The following is a 15,625-nucleotide window of genomic DNA, read 5'->3' on the forward strand; positions in this document are numbered from 1 at the left end:
GTCCAAAAATATATTGAAGTAAGGCTGCCAAGAGGACTTGAAAGCGGGGCAGAATTTCAGGAAACCGATTTCAGGAGGTAGACTGGATTTGCATTTAAAGCATAGGAAAAGAGGCAGAACATCGACAATGATGCACTTGGCAAAAAAAGGGCGTATGAGTTTGTTCCTGAATATATTCAGGAAAAAACACATACGCCCTTTTTGGCAAACCAAGCAAGCTTGCAATGGAAATCCGAACTACTATGAAGTGTCACTTCCCCCCGGTCTAAAGGGCCATCTGAAAAAAGTGTAAAATCCAGAAAGGCAAGACAGGCCATGGGGAAAAAGGAGCCTTGTTATGCTGATGGGCGGGATGTAAATTGCCAACAGCCACTCTGGAGAAGTGTATGGTGTTTCCTGATACATCTGAAAAACAAAGCAACAGAGTCTAGGGCATTTCCACTTATGGTCCTATAGCTTAGGGAAATTAAAATCAAAAAGACACAGCCACCCCAAAATTTGGGACGGCTCTGTTTACAAGAACCTCGTTTACGGTCCAAGTTCAATATCACAGAGAGCAAAAACTGGATAAAGAAGTTGTGGTACTTATGTACAATGCAATATCACTCAGCAATGAAATCTGTGTCACCAGGCCTGTACCAGCATAATGAGTGGATTGAGGCACGGTGATTCTAAGTGAAATAAGTAACACAGAAAAAGAAACATCATAAGGTATCACTAATGCACGGAATGTAAACTTGGCTACACATGAACTGAATTACAAAACAGAACAGGGTCTCAAGTTTAGAAAACCAACTTATGCTTGCTTAAGGGGAAAGGTGAGTTGGGGTGCTGCATAAAACCAGAGTTTGAAATTAGCACAGATACCGTTCCATAAGCCAAATATGTAATAGACAAGACCTACCCCTTGTTCATCGAAATGGACTCAACAATGAGGTATCACCTCACACCTGTTAGAATGGGCATCATCTGAAAATCTACAAACAACAAATGCTGGAAAGGGTGTGGAGAAAAGGAAGCCTCTTCCACTATTGTTGGGAATATAAATTGATACAGTCACTATGGAGAACAATATGGAGTTTCTTAAGAAACTAATAATAGAATTACCATATGATACAGCAATCCCAGTACTGGACATATACCCAGACAAAACCATAAATCAAAAAGAGACATTCACCGTAATGTTCATTGCATCACTATTTACAATATCGAGGTAATGGAAGCAACCTAAATGCCCACAGACAGACGAATGCATAAAGATGTGGTACATATATAAAATGGAATATTACTAAGCCATGAAAGGAATGAAATTGGGTCATTTGTAGAGACGTCGATGGATCTAGAGACTGTCATACAGAGTGAAGTAAGTCAGAAAGAGAAAAACAAATCTTGTATATTCATGCATATATGTGGAACCTAGAAAAACTGTACAGATTAACCGTTTTGCAAGGCATAAATAGAGCAACAGATGTAGACAACAATCGTATGGACAACAAGGGGGGAAAGCTCTTGGGGGTGGTGGTGGTGGGAGGAGTTGAGAGATTGGGATTGGCATGTAAACATTTATATGTATAAAATAGATAACCAATAAGAACCTGCTGTATAAAAATATAAAATAAAATTCAAAATTAAAAAGAAATAAAATTTAAAAAATAAAACAGAAAAAACAATTATTCCCTTCACATACATGTATTTATATGAATAAATTATTTCCATGCTTATATCTGTAAATACAAAAAAGAGGAATAAAATCTACCTTGAACCAAAAACAAAAAAGAGAAAAAAAAAACAGAACCCACCAGTTACTCAGAGGAAAACCGTATCAGGGCACTTGCTCCAGTTGTAAACAATTCTGAAGTTGGTCAGTGGTGGGGAATCGTCTCCCATTCAGCCAGCAGCCCCCACACAACAAGCGTCCTCATTGCAAAGCTGGGGCACCGTGCCGAGGCATCTGTGAGTAAACGTGAGCTGAGCCCCAGGCCAGTTGCTGCTGAACTGTTCCCACCCTTCCCAGGTAAAACACCTGAATATATACAAGGACTTGAAAGCCTAGAGGAAGGGCCATGGAGCCACACGAGTGACAGCATGCCAGCTGACTTGGTGCCTGCAGGCCAGCCAGGATGGTCCTGGCCCTGGGTGCTCTTCTGGAAGATTTCCATTTCCCTGCCTGAGATACCCGTCCTGTCCCTGCCCCCACTGCTTTTTTCCTTCCTCACCTCTGCCCAGGGAGCAATTCCAGCAGCAGGTATGGGTGACACATCCTCTTCTTTAGCAGGTGGCAGCCTGGCAACTGCTGCAGAAAGTCCAGCAGAGCCCCACTCACACTGGGCCACCCACAAAGCCGTGGCCTCTCACTCCCTCCCACCAGCCCAGCCCCGAGACTGCTGACAGGGCAGAGAAAATGGCGTCAGACACAGCTGCAGGGGCTCTTGCTGCCTGGAGTGGTATTTATATTGATCTCAACCCAGGCACACCTGGGGAGGGCTGGCCGGCACCGTAAGGCTGCCCAGGTCAGCCAATCGTCACCCCTCAGGGGCTCACAGTTGCAGAAAATGGAACTTGCTGAACCGGCCAGGTCCAAGGAACAGGTGTGGGCTCCTGAGAGTCAGGATAGACAAGGGGCTGCAGCTTTGGCTTGTTTTCTAATCATTTTATCTGGCCCATGAGTGGGAGACAACTTCAAGAAAATCCTCTCCTAATGAGAGGAACCCAGGAGTCAGGGAGAGGAGGGGTGGGTGGTGGTTGGAGACAGAGGCCTGGTGCCCCGGGTGCAGTGGAAGTCTCTGGAAGACCAGGTGGAGGGAGGCCACACAGAGTGATGCCCAGGGTCACAGACCTGTCGGAGCTGCTGTTTGTTAGTTCAAGTCCTGCTCTGAGGTGCTCTGTGTCAGCTCTGAGCGACAGGTGAGCTGGGGGTGCTCTTCAATGAGGGCTATGTGCACGGTTCCTGTGTGCCCAGCCCTGCCACGGTACCTGCAAGGGTAGCTCTGTATCCTGGGAGGGGCCTGACCACGAGAGCCCCGTGGGCTGGCTTGGGGGTGGGTTACCTGCCCAGGAGAGCTCCATATCCTGGGATTGGCCTGACCACGAGAGCTCCATGGGCTGCTGGGGACCTGGTAAAGGATGTCAGGACAGTCAGTGAAGCCACCGAGGATATACCTCCAGTTGCTCCTAATTCCTACACCCTGCTGGTCATTCTACCAACCACCAGGACATGGTATTCTGTATTAGTCTTCAATGATGCCTTCTTTTGTATTCCATTAGTCCCAGAGTCACAAGAAATTTTGGCTTGTGAGTGGCAGGACTCAACATACAACTAAAACAATACTTCCGGGCCGTCTTGCCCCAAGGGTTCAAAAATTCCCACACCATCTTTGGGGAAAGCTTAGCTAAAGACCGAAAAGTTCTACCTCTGGAAAAGGAAACCCTCCTTCAATATGCAGACGACATTCTGATCGCCAGCCCTACTAAGGAGGCCTCTGAACTACCAAGCCAATAAAGGATAGAAGTTGTCCAAGAAAAAGCTCAAATATCACAGACTGCGGTGACCTGCCTGGGCTTCATTCTCACACAAGGTCGGAGAAGCCCATCCCAGGAAAGGGAAGAAACCATTTGCAGCCTTACCCCTTTCTAAAACGAGAAGACAGCTTAGGGGTTCCTGGGGAGGCCAGGGTTTGCTGCTTCTGGATCCCTAACTACAGTCTACTAGCTGGGCCTCTATATGAAACACTGAAAGGAAAAGATGATGATCCTTTTGAACAGAATCCAGAAGTGGCCTTTCAAGAATGGAAAGAGCAGTCAATTCAGACCCTTGCCCTGGAACTCCCTAATTGAGCTAAACCCTTTGACCTTTCCATTCCCGGTGAAAGGTGAATCGCCATTGGAGAATTAGTGCAAAAACTGGGACCACTTGAAATGGAACAACGCAAGAATGCCATCCAGGTAGGATAAACTACAGTCACCAAGGGGCTTGGCCCACTGCCACATCTGGCCAAGATACTGGCGGTATCTAAAAACCTGGAAATCAGCAGCCCAAAAGGCCACCTCCCTCCTAAGGGAAAAGGACCCCACGTGGTGATCCTAATCACCAACCATGCCCTGAAGTTGCAGGGTTCGCTCCGTGGGCACACCGACCTCGAGTGAGGAGGCCCTCCAACTCCAACATCCAGAGAGATAACCGGGGGCAGCAGGGCACCATGACGACTCGTGTGAACATCACTTGACCTGGAGTTTCTCTCATAAAACAACAATAGTGTGTCCCGAAGGAGTAGACTACTGCTTGCAGGACTTACTGCACCCGGAGGGGAGCTAATAATCTTGGCGGGGGAACCGTATATCACACTGTCACCATAGAAAAGCCTACAGACACCGTGATGATGGTGGCCAATAAGACCGGCTGGACTCCTGTTTACTTCAAAAGGCTGTTGACTCAGTGGCCATCATGGTCCTTGATCACCACTGACCCTGGACTGTCTGGGAGTTGAGCGGGCAGGGCTCTGACACCTGGTGCTGTTTTTACGTTAATTCAGGGACCTAATTGAAGAAAGAGCAGACTACTGGTCAGAGCATCTAGGCTGGCAGAAACGGTCAGCCTAAGGTGGCCGAACAAATGTGGGGCGGGGTGAAACCGGCCCCCACAGCGTCTCTGCACATCTCTTTCCTGGACCCTTAAAGGTCATTAGAATCTATAACACTTCCAATGCTGGTGCTCAGGCGGACGAGCAGGGAGGCAGGGGTCCTGGGGCCAATCAACGTCACCTGGAGGCTGCTGGGGAGAAGTTCTGACCCTCGTCCCCTGGTATGAGGGCTCCCAACTCAGCACTCAGCAGTTACAGAAGAAGGGTCTGCACCCTCAGCACTCCAAGAATGAGGAATGGGACAAAAGGCAGAGGAGGGGTTTGTCCCCAGCAAAGCCCATTAAAAATCCCTGGGAGATAAAAATAGAATCTGGGCAATAAAGTCAAGTCTGACCTTTTTTATCCTTTGTGCTTTGTCTAATTTCACGTGCTCCTAGGGTCCCGCATACAGAGGTTCCACACCCGGCACTTCAGACCAGATTTCCTAGTGCAGAATGGCTGGGTCGACACCTCAGCTCCTGGGGCCCAGTGCAGACTCCGAGATATAGAGCCTGAGCTGCAGCCAACCCGGCCCTCGAGAGCTCCGCCCCCTCCCTCCCACTGACTCTGACAGGATCTCTACACAGCAGCCCAGCCCACAGCCCACGGGGTAGTGCATGCTCTCACCTCTCCATTCTCTGATCAAAATATAAAGTTTCCTTTGCTTGTGAACCAAACTCAGTCTCGATCTGTTGGCCCCAATGACACTGGGCAGGGGGACACTTGTTGGGGTCCACTCTGGAGGATCAGTAACAGAAATTGAGACTACTGTAACTTCAATGAACAGATGTGTGAGCCAAACTGTAGTTAACATAGAACAGTTTATAAGGCTCGGGTAAAATAAGATGTTTCTAACACTTCCATTTGATATTTCCATCACTTTATTATAAGCAAGTTCAGTGAAAAGGTTTGTCTTATTTGTCAGGTCAATATTAGAGAAATGAAGTGATTTCTTTCCAAGGATGTACATCTAATAATCTTGGTTAAAGCTTCAATCTTGTTTTAAATGCTTTTCCATTGAAAATGATACCTCTCTTTCAGCTCCCCCATTTCTGAGAAGTATAAAATCTTATAATTTATTATTACCAAAGGGGAAAGGTGGGAGGAGGGATAAATTAACAGTTTGGAATTAAAACATACACACTGCTATGTATAAAATAGATCATCAACAAGGAACTACTGTATAGCACAGGGAACTACACTCAATATTTTGCAATAACCTATAAGGGGAAATAATCGGAAAAAGAATAGATATTTTTATTGACATCATCTATCAATGACAGTTAAAGTGTAACCTAAGGGAAGCCGGTGGTGAGTGCTTCTGACCCTGAAGACTTCAATCATCTAAAGTTTGGACTCTGCCTACTTCCCAAGGCCCTTAATGAACATATGTGTAGCCGTAGCTTAAAAATTTCCCCAGTTTGGGTTTCGGGGAGACACTGATTTTGAAAAAGCCCTGGTGTTCTCCTTACATGAATGGGACCCTTCCTACTGCTAAAACATGTCTGTCACACCCAGAGGATGGTATACCGTCTGATCGGGAAGAATTTGGAAAAGGCATCTCATCTCCTCATCTCCTGGTGCTCGGGTTCACCCCTCCAGCGTCTTTACTAACAGTCTCCCCACTTGGAGATGTCAGCACTGTCAACATCCTGTTGAGTACAGTTTGGAATTTGCCCAGAGGATGAAGCGGAAGGATGAGGAACAATGAGAGACAAGTCCTAGGTGTTCAGACAGGCACATGTCACTCTAATTTCCAATCAGGAAGACGAATTGACCAAAGGCTAGGGTTGCCCATGGAAACAGTATAGGGCTTGAGGAAATCCCACTGCTTTGTGGCCAGTTCCCATAAACACAAGTTGAACAATGGAACTCAGGGGCAGTAAAATTCACGAAACTGCAGAGTTGAAAATATCTATCACTGAAAAATGTCTTGAGGAAAGTCAAAGAAAAGGATTGGTAAGCAAGGGAGAATGGCAGGAAAGGGATTTGAGGAGGTAGAAAGGACTCGCCATTAAGCACAAGAAAAGGGGCTGAACATTGCCAACATTGCAGTTGGCCAAAAAGGCTGTATGCGTTTTTTTCTGTATATATTCAAGAAAAGGGCATACACTTTTTTAGCCAACCAAACAGGTGGGCACTGGAAATCAATACTACAAAAGATATCACTTCGCATCAGTCAGAAAAGCCATCCTCATAAAGTGTAAACACCAGAAATGCAGGACAGGGCAAGGAGAAGAGGGAGCCCTGTGAGGCTTATAGTGGAAATGTATATTGCCAACGGCCATTCTGGAGAAGTGTATTGTGTTTACTAAAGCATCTAAAAAATGAGCTACAGAGCATAGGGCACTTGCACTCATGGGCGTATATCTTGGGAAAAACAAAAATCGAGAGGACACAGGCACCCCAATGTTTACTGCCTCTCTGTTTAAAAGATCCTCGACTAGGATATAACTTAAATGTCTCTGGAGGGAAAAAATGGATAGAGATGTGGTACTTATGTAGAGTGGAATATTACTCAGCCTGGAAATCAATGAAATATGGCCAGTTGTAACAACTCCGGAGGAGTTACGTATGATCATTCTAAGTGACATAATTCAAAAAGAAAAAGACACATATCATAAGATATCACTTAAAGGTGGAATCCAAAATGGCTACACATGAAATAAATTACAAAACAAAAACATAGTCAAATATGTAGAAAACACGCGTAAGGCTGCTAAACGGGAAAGGTGGGGAGGGGTGAGGCATCATCCAGGAGGTTGAAATTAGCAAAGATACCATTCCAAATACCAAACTGATAATCAACAAGGCCTACACGGTAGCTAAAAGAACTGCACTCAGCACACTCAAGTCACCGGAAAAGAATATCTATGACTGGTAAGAATCTGAAAAAGAATTTATTGATGTCTCTCTGTACGTGAATCAAGTGGATGTACAGCAGCAAGAAACAGAGCTTTGAAAATCAGTTGTAACCAATATAGTAATAAATTGAAAAAAATAAATGACAGAGAGACAGAGAAAACCTCTTACAACTTTTCCTCAGGGACGGTGATGCAACATGGATTGAACACATCTAGACCCACAGCAGGATGAGACATAAGGCTGGAAACTGTTCGCGCTAAGAGAAATGTGAGGTTGGGTGAGGAAATGCACACCCTTTAAAGTAATACTACCTGGTACCCATTCAATGGGTCCCAAATCTGCAGGTTCAAGGAATCTTCCTACAGCTAAAACATGCATGGAAAACATGCATGGAAAACACCATGTGATCGGGAGATGTGTCTAAAATGCACCTCATTTATCCTCTCCTGGTGCTCCTGTTCATCATTCCAGCCACGTTACTTAGAATCTCCCCACTTAGAGAATCAGCACATTTAAACGTCTGTTTCACACATTTTGCAAATTGTGAGGAGGATGAACGGGAAGGGGGGAACCAATGAGAGAATAGTTGTAGGGGTTTGGACGGGCACATGTCACTCTAATTTCCCATTAAGAGTAAGAATTAAAAAAAGGCTCAGCCCGCCTCGCCGGAGCCAAAATAGGGCCTGAAGCAATCCTGCGGCTTTGAGGCCAGCTCACAAAAGAGCAACTTAAAAAATGGAGCTCAGGGTCACTGCAATTCACAAACCTGCAGAGTTATAAATGAAAACTAACGTCCAAAAATATGTTGAGGTAAGGCAAAGAAGAGGATCTGAATGCAAGACAGAATTGCAAGAAACAGATTTCAAGAGATAGATTGGACTCGTCCTTAAAGTACATGAAAAGCGGCAGAATTTCGACAATGATGTAGTTGGCCCAAAAGGGAGTATGCCTTTTTTCCTGAATATATCCAGGAAAAAACGCATACGCACTTTATGGGCAACCAAGCAAGCAAGCAATGCAAATGTGCACAACAAAGAAGTCTCATTTCCCACCGGTCAAAAGGGCCATCCGAAAAAATTGTAAAAACCAGAAATGCAGGACAGGCCATGGAGAACAGGGAGCCTTTATACGCTGATGGACAGTGTGTGAACTGCCGAGAGCCACTCTGGAGAAGTGTATGGTGGTTCCTAAATCATCTAAAAAACAGAGCTACAGAGCATAGGGCACTTCCAATCATGGAAGTATATCTAGGGAAGTCTAAAAATCAACAAGACACAAGCACACCACAGTTTAGGGCTACTCTGTTTACAAGAACCTCAACTTCAGTACACCTTAAATATCCCAGGAAAGAGAACAATGGATAAAGAAAATGTGGTACTTATGTACAATGGAATATCTCTTCACCATGAAATCAATGTAATAAGGCTAGTAGAAGGATAAAGAGTGGATTTAGGTCCGATAATACTACTTGAAATAAGTCAAACAGAAAAAGAAACATATCATAAGATATCACTTATAGAGGGAGGATAAATATGGCTGCACAAAAAATGAATTACAAAACAGAACAGTGTCTCACATTTAGAAAACACACTTATGTCAGCTTAAGGGGAAAGGAGAGGTGGGGTGATGCATAAAACCAGAGTTTGAAATTAGCACAGATACCGTTCAATAAACCAAATAGGTATTAGACAAGATCTACACCTTGCTCAATGAACTGGCCTCAACACACCCTATACACCGCAGAGAAATATATCTGAGTAATAAGAATCTTAAAACCCATGTATTGATATATCTCCATAAGGGAATCAAGTGTGTGCAGAGCGGCACAAACACAGCAGTGAAAATGAGCTAAACCCCATTATAGAAATAAATTTTAAAACCAAAACGCAGAAACAATGAAAGAGAGAAAAATTCTTACAAAATTCGCTCAGGGGCTGTGATGCAACCTGTAATGACCACATATAAACCCACAGCTGGATAAGACATAAGGCTGGACACTTGGGGCTGAGAGCATTGGTGAGCTTTGGTGAGCAACTGCCGAAAGTTTAATGCAATACTTCATACTACTCATTCCAAGGGTCCCAACACTCCAGGTTGAAGGGAATCTTCCTACAGCTAAACCATGCATGGGGAATCCAGCAGATGGTATACCATATGATCGGGAAAGGTTTCTAAAACGCACCTCATTTTCCTCTCCTGGGGCTCCGGATCAACATTCCAGCCACTTTACTAACAACATCTCCACATGGAGAGTCAATGCCTTTAAGTTCCGGTATCGCACAGTCTGCAGTTAGTGCGGAGGATGAATGGGAATAGGGGGAACCAGTGAGAAAATAGCTGTAGCGGTTTCAATGGGCACATGTCACTCTAATTTCACATCAGGAAGAAGAATTAACCAAAGGCAGAGCAAGGCGCCCCAGAAGAAGGATAGGGCCTGAAGAAATCCTGTGGATATGAGGCAAGATCACAAAAATAAGAGCTGAAAAATGGAGCTAAGGGCCACTGCAATTCAAAAACCTGCAGAGTTATAAAGGCCAACTATTTTCCAAAAGTATATTGAGGTAAGGCTATGAAGAGGCACTGACAGCAAGGCAGAATTGCAGGAAACCGATTTCAAGAGGTAGACAGGAACTGCATTGAAAACATATGAAAAGATTCAGAACGTCGACAATGATGCACTTGGCCAAAAAGGGCGTATGCGTTTCTTCCTGAATATATTCAGGAAGAAACGCATACGCCCTTTCTGGCCAACCAAGCAAGCTTGCAAAGGAAATCTGCACTACAATGAAGTCTCACTGCCCCCCGGTCAAAAGGGCCATCTGAAAAAAGTGTAAAATCCAGAACGGCAGGACAGGCCATGGAGAACTGGGAGCCTTTTTGTGCTTATGGGCAGGATGTAAATTGCCAACAGCCACTCTGGAGAAGTGTATGGTGTTTCCTGAAACATCTAAAAAACAAAGCAACAGAGCCTAGGGCACTTCCACTTATGGTCCTATAGCTTAGTGAAATTAAAATCAAAAAGACACAGCCACCCCAAAGTTTGGAACGGCTCTGTTTACAAGAACCTCGTTTACGGTACAAGTTCAATATCGTAGAAAGCAAAAAATGGATAAAGAAGTTGTGGTACATACGTAGAATGCAATATCATTCAGCAATGAAATCTATGTCATCAGGCCCGTAGCAGCATAATGAGTGGATTCAGGTACGATGATTCTAAGTGAAATAAGTCACACAGAAAAAGAAACATCATAAGATATCCCCAATACACGGAATGTAAACTTGGCTACCCAGGAAATGAATTACAAAACAGAACAGGGTCTCAAATGTAGAACCAACTTATGCTTGCTAAAGGGGAAAGGTGAGTTGGTGTGCTGCATAAAACAAGAGATTGAAATGAGCACAGATACCGTTCAATAAGCCAAATATGTAATAGACTAGAGCTACTCCTTGCTCAACGAAGTGGACTCAACACCACATATTAAACGCCTAAGAATATACCTGACTAGTAAGAATCTTAAAACCTATGGATTTATATGTCTCCGAAAGAGAATCAAGCGTGTTTACAGCGGCATAAACGCAGCAGTGATAGGATTGGTGAGGTTCGGTGAGCAAATGCAGACCCTTTGAAGTCATATTGCATGGTACCCATTCCATGGTTCTCAACTCTCCAGGTTTAAAGGATTCTTCCTTCAGCTAAAACATGCATGTGGAACCCAGAGTATGATCCACCGTGTGATCGGGAAACGTGTTCAAATGTGTCTCAGTTTTCATCCCCTGGTAATCGGGTGCAACATTCCAGACGCTTTACTAACACTCTCCCCCACTTGGAGAGTCAGTGCCTTTCACCTCCTGTTTGGCCCAGTTTGCAATTTCTGCGGAAAATGAACAGGAATAGGGAGAACCAATGAGAGACTAGCTGGAGGGTTCTGGACGGGCAAAATTAACTCTCATTTCCCACCAAGAAGAGGAATTATCCAAAGGCTCAGCGAGCCATGCCGGAACCACACTAGGGCCTGAAGCAATCCTGCGGTGTTGCGGCCAGCTCACAAGAAAGCGAGTTGAAGAAAGGAGCTCAGGGGAACTGTAATTCACACACCTGCAGAGTTCTAAATGACAGCTATCGTCCAAAAATATATTGAAGTAAGGCTGCCAAGAGGACTTGAAAGCGGGGCAGAATTGCAGGAAACCGATTTCAGGAGGTAGACTGGAATTGCATGTAAAGCATAGGAAAAGAGGCAGAACGTCCACAATGATGCACTTGGCGAAAAAGGGCGTCTGCGTTTTTTCCTGAATATACTCAGGAAAAAACGCATACGCCCTTTTTGGCCAAGCAAGCAAGCTTGCAAAGGAAATCTGCACTACAATGAAGTCTCACTGCCCCCCGGTCAGAAGGGCCATCTGAAAAAAGTGTAAAACACAGAAAGGCAGGACAGGCCATGGAGAACTGGGAGCCTAGTTAGGCTGATGGGCGGGATGTAAATTGCCAACAGCCACTCTGCAGAAGTGTATGGTGTTTCCTGAAACATCTAAAAAACAAAGCAACAGAGCCTAGGGCACTTCCACTTATGGTCCTATAGCTTAGGGAAATTAAAATCAAAAAGACACAGCCACCCCAAAGTTTGGGACAGCTCTGTTTACAAGAACCTCGTTTACGGTACAAGTTCAATATCACAGAAAGCGAAAAATGGATAAAGAAGTTGTGGTACTTTGGTACAATGCAATATCACTCAGCAATGAAATCTATGTCATCAGGCCCATAGCAGCATAATGAGTGGATTCAGGTACGACGATTCTAAGTGAAATATGTCACACAGAAAATGAAACATCATAAGATATCACTAATACATGGAATGTAAACTTGGCTACACAGGAACTGAATTACAAAACAGAATAGGGTCTCAAATGTAGAAAACCAACTTATGCTTGCTTAAGGGGTAAGGTGAGTTGGGGTGCTGCATAAAACCAGAGATTGAAATTAGCACAGATACCTTTCCATAAGACAAATATGTAATAGACAAGAGCTACTGCTTGCTCAACGAAGTGGACTCAACACCCCATATTAAACGCCTAAGAATATACCTGACTAGTAAGAATCTTAAAACCTATGGATTTATATGTCTCCGAAAGAGAATCAAGCGTGTGTACAGCGGCATAAACGCAGCAGTGAAAGGATTGGTGAGGTTCGGTGAGCAAATGAAGACCCTTTGAAGTCATATTGCATGGTACCCATTCCACGGTTCTCAACTCTCCAGGTTTAAGGGATTCTTCCTTCAGCTAAAACATGCATGTGGAACCCAGAGTATGATCCAACGTGTGATCGGGAAACGTGTTCAAATGTGTCTCAGTTTTCGTCCCCTGGTACTCGGGTGCAACATTCCAGACGCTTTACTAACACTCTCCCCACTTGGAGAGTCAGTGCCTTTAACCTCCTGTTTGGCCCAGTTTGCAATTTCTGCGGAAAATGAACAGGAATAGGGAGAACCAATGAGAGACTAGCTGGAGGTGTCTGGACGGGCAAATTTAACTCTCATTTCCCACCAGGAAGAGGAATTAACCAAAGGCTCAGCGAGCCATGCCGGAACCACACTAGGGCCTGAAGCAATCCTGCGGTGTTGCGGCCAGCTCACAAGAAAGCGAGTTGAAGAAAGGAGCTCAGGGGCCCTGTAATTCACAAACCTGCCGAGTTATACATGACAGCTATCGTCCAAAAATATATTGAAGTAAGGCTGCCAAGAGGACTTGAAAGCGGGGCAGAATTGCAGGAAACCAATTTCAGGAGGTAGACTGGAATTGCATGTAAAGCATAGGAAAAGAGGCAGAACGTCCACAATGATGCACTTGGCCAAAAAGTGCGTATGCGTTTTTTCCTGAATATATTCAGGAAAAAACGCATACGCCCTTTTTGGCCAACCAAGCAAGCTTGCAAAGGAAATCTGCACTACAATGACGTCTCACTGCCCCCCGGTCAGAAGGGCCATCTGAAAAAAGTGTAAAACCCAGAAAGGCAGGACAGTCCATGGAGAACTGGGAGCCTTGTTATGCTGATGGGCGGGATGTAAATTGCCAACAGCCACTCTGCAGAAGTGTATGGTGTTTCCTGAAACATCTAAAAAACAAAGCAACAGAGCCTAGGGCACTTCCACTTATGGTCCTATAGCTTAGGGAAATTAAAATCAAAAAGACACAGCCACCCCAAAGTTTGGGACAGCTCTGTTTACAAGAACCTCGTTTACGGTACAAGTTCAATATCACAGAAAGCGAAAAATGGATAAAGAAGTTGTGGTACTAACGTACAATGCAATATCACTCAGCAATGAAATGTATGTCATCAGGCCAGTAGCAGCATAATGAGTGGATTCAGGTACGATGATTCTAAGTGAAATATGTCACACAGAAAAAGAAACATCATAAGATATCACTAATACACGTAATGTAAACTTGGCTACACAGGAACTGAATTACAAAACAGAACAGGGTCTCAAATGTAGAAAACCAACTTATGCTTGCTTAAGGGGAAAGGTGAGTTGGGGTGCTGCATAAAACCAGAGATTGAAATTAGCACAGATACCTTTCCATAAGCCAAATATGTAATAGACAAGAGCTACTGCTTGCTCAACGAAGTGGACTCAACACCCCATATTAAACGCCTAAGAATATACCTGACTAGTAAGAATCTTAAAACCTATGGATTTATATGTCTCCGAAAGAGAATCAAGTGTGTGTACAGCGGCATAAACGCAGCAGTGATAGGATTGGTGAGGTTCGGTGAGCAAATGCAGACCCTTTGAAGTCATATTGCATGGTACCCATTCCATGGTTCTCAACTCTCCAGGTTTAAGGGATTCTTCCTTCAGCTAAAACATGCATGTGGAACCCAGAGTATGATCCACCGTGTGATCAGGAAACGTGTTCAAATGTGTCTCAGTTTTCGTCCCCTGGTATTCGGGTGCAACATTCCAGACGCTTTACTAACACTCTCCCCACTTGGAGAGTCAGTGCCTTTAACCTCCTGTTTGGCCCAGTTTGCAATTATTGCGGAAAATGAACAGGAATAGGGAGAACCAATGAGAGACTAACTGGAGGTGTCTGGACGGGTAAATTTAACTCTCATTTCCCACCAAGAAGAGGAATTAACCAAAGGCTCAGAGAGCCATGCCGGAACCACACTAGGGCCTGAAGCAATCCTGCGGTGTTGCGGCCAGCTCACAAGAATGCGAGTTGAAGAAAGGAGCTCAGGGGCCCTGTAATTCACAAACCTGCAGAGTTATACATGACAGCTATCGTCCAAAAATATATTGAAGTAAGCCTGCCAAGAGGACTTGAAAGCGGGGCAGAATTGCAGGAAACCGATTTCGGGAGGTAGACTGGAATTGCATGTAAAGCATAGGAAAAGAGGCAGAACGTCCACAATGAAGCACTTGGCCAAAAAGGGCATATGCGTTTTTTCCTGAATATATTCAGGAAAAAACGCATACGCCCTTTTTGGCCAACCAAGCAAGCTTGCAAAGGAAATCTGCACTACAATGAAGTCTCACTGCCCCCCGGTCAAAAGGGCCATCTGAAAAAAGTGTAAAATCCAGAAAGGCAGGACAGTCCATGGAGAACTGGGAGCCTTGTTATGCTGATGGGCGGGATGTAAATTGCCAACAGCCACTCTGGAGAAGTGTATGGTGTTTCCTGAAACATCTAAAAACAAAGCAACAGAGCCTAGGGCACTTCCACTTATGGTCCTATAGCTTAGGGAAATTAAAATCAAAAAGAAACAGCCACCCCAAAGTTTGGGACGGCTCTGTTTACAAGAAGCTCTTTTATGGTACACGTTCAATATCGCAGAAAGCGAAAAATGGATAAAGAAGTTGTGGTACTTACGTACAATGCAATATCACTCAGCAATGAAATGTATGTCATCAGGCCAGTACAGCATAATGAGTGGATTCAGGTACGATGATTCTAAGTGAAATAAGTCACACAGAAAAAGAAACATCATAAGATATCACTAATACACGGAATGTAAGCTTGGCTACACAGGAACTGAATTACAAAACAGAACAGGGTCTCAAATGTAGAAAACCAACTTATGCTTGCTTAAGGGGAAAGGTGAGTTGGGGTGCTGCATAAAACCAGAGATTGAAATTAGCACAGAT

At 44.4% G+C, this 15,625-nt stretch overlaps 1 long non-coding RNA gene across 2 annotated transcripts in view; it reads right to left on the reverse strand.

Annotated features, from left to right (window-relative positions):
- Positions 1 to 1,820: 1,820 nt before the first annotated feature.
- LOC137217934 (uncharacterized) overlaps positions 1,821 to 15,625 on the reverse strand; it is a 905,482-nt gene continuing 891,677 nt past the window's right edge. For both annotated transcript variants that reach the window (XR_010940326.1, XR_010940325.1), the window contains 2 exons: positions 5,244 to 5,354; positions 1,821 to 1,951 (listed from right to left, as the gene is read on the reverse strand). This is a non-coding gene — a long non-coding RNA (uncharacterized lncRNA). The remainder of the gene's footprint in view (positions 1,952 to 5,243; positions 5,355 to 15,625) is intronic.

This window comes from Pseudorca crassidens, assembly GCF_039906515.1.
Source record: "Pseudorca crassidens isolate mPseCra1 chromosome 1 unlocalized genomic scaffold, mPseCra1.hap1 SUPER_1_unloc_2, whole genome shotgun sequence".
Taxonomy (NCBI): Eukaryota; Metazoa; Chordata; class Mammalia; order Artiodactyla; family Delphinidae; genus Pseudorca; species Pseudorca crassidens.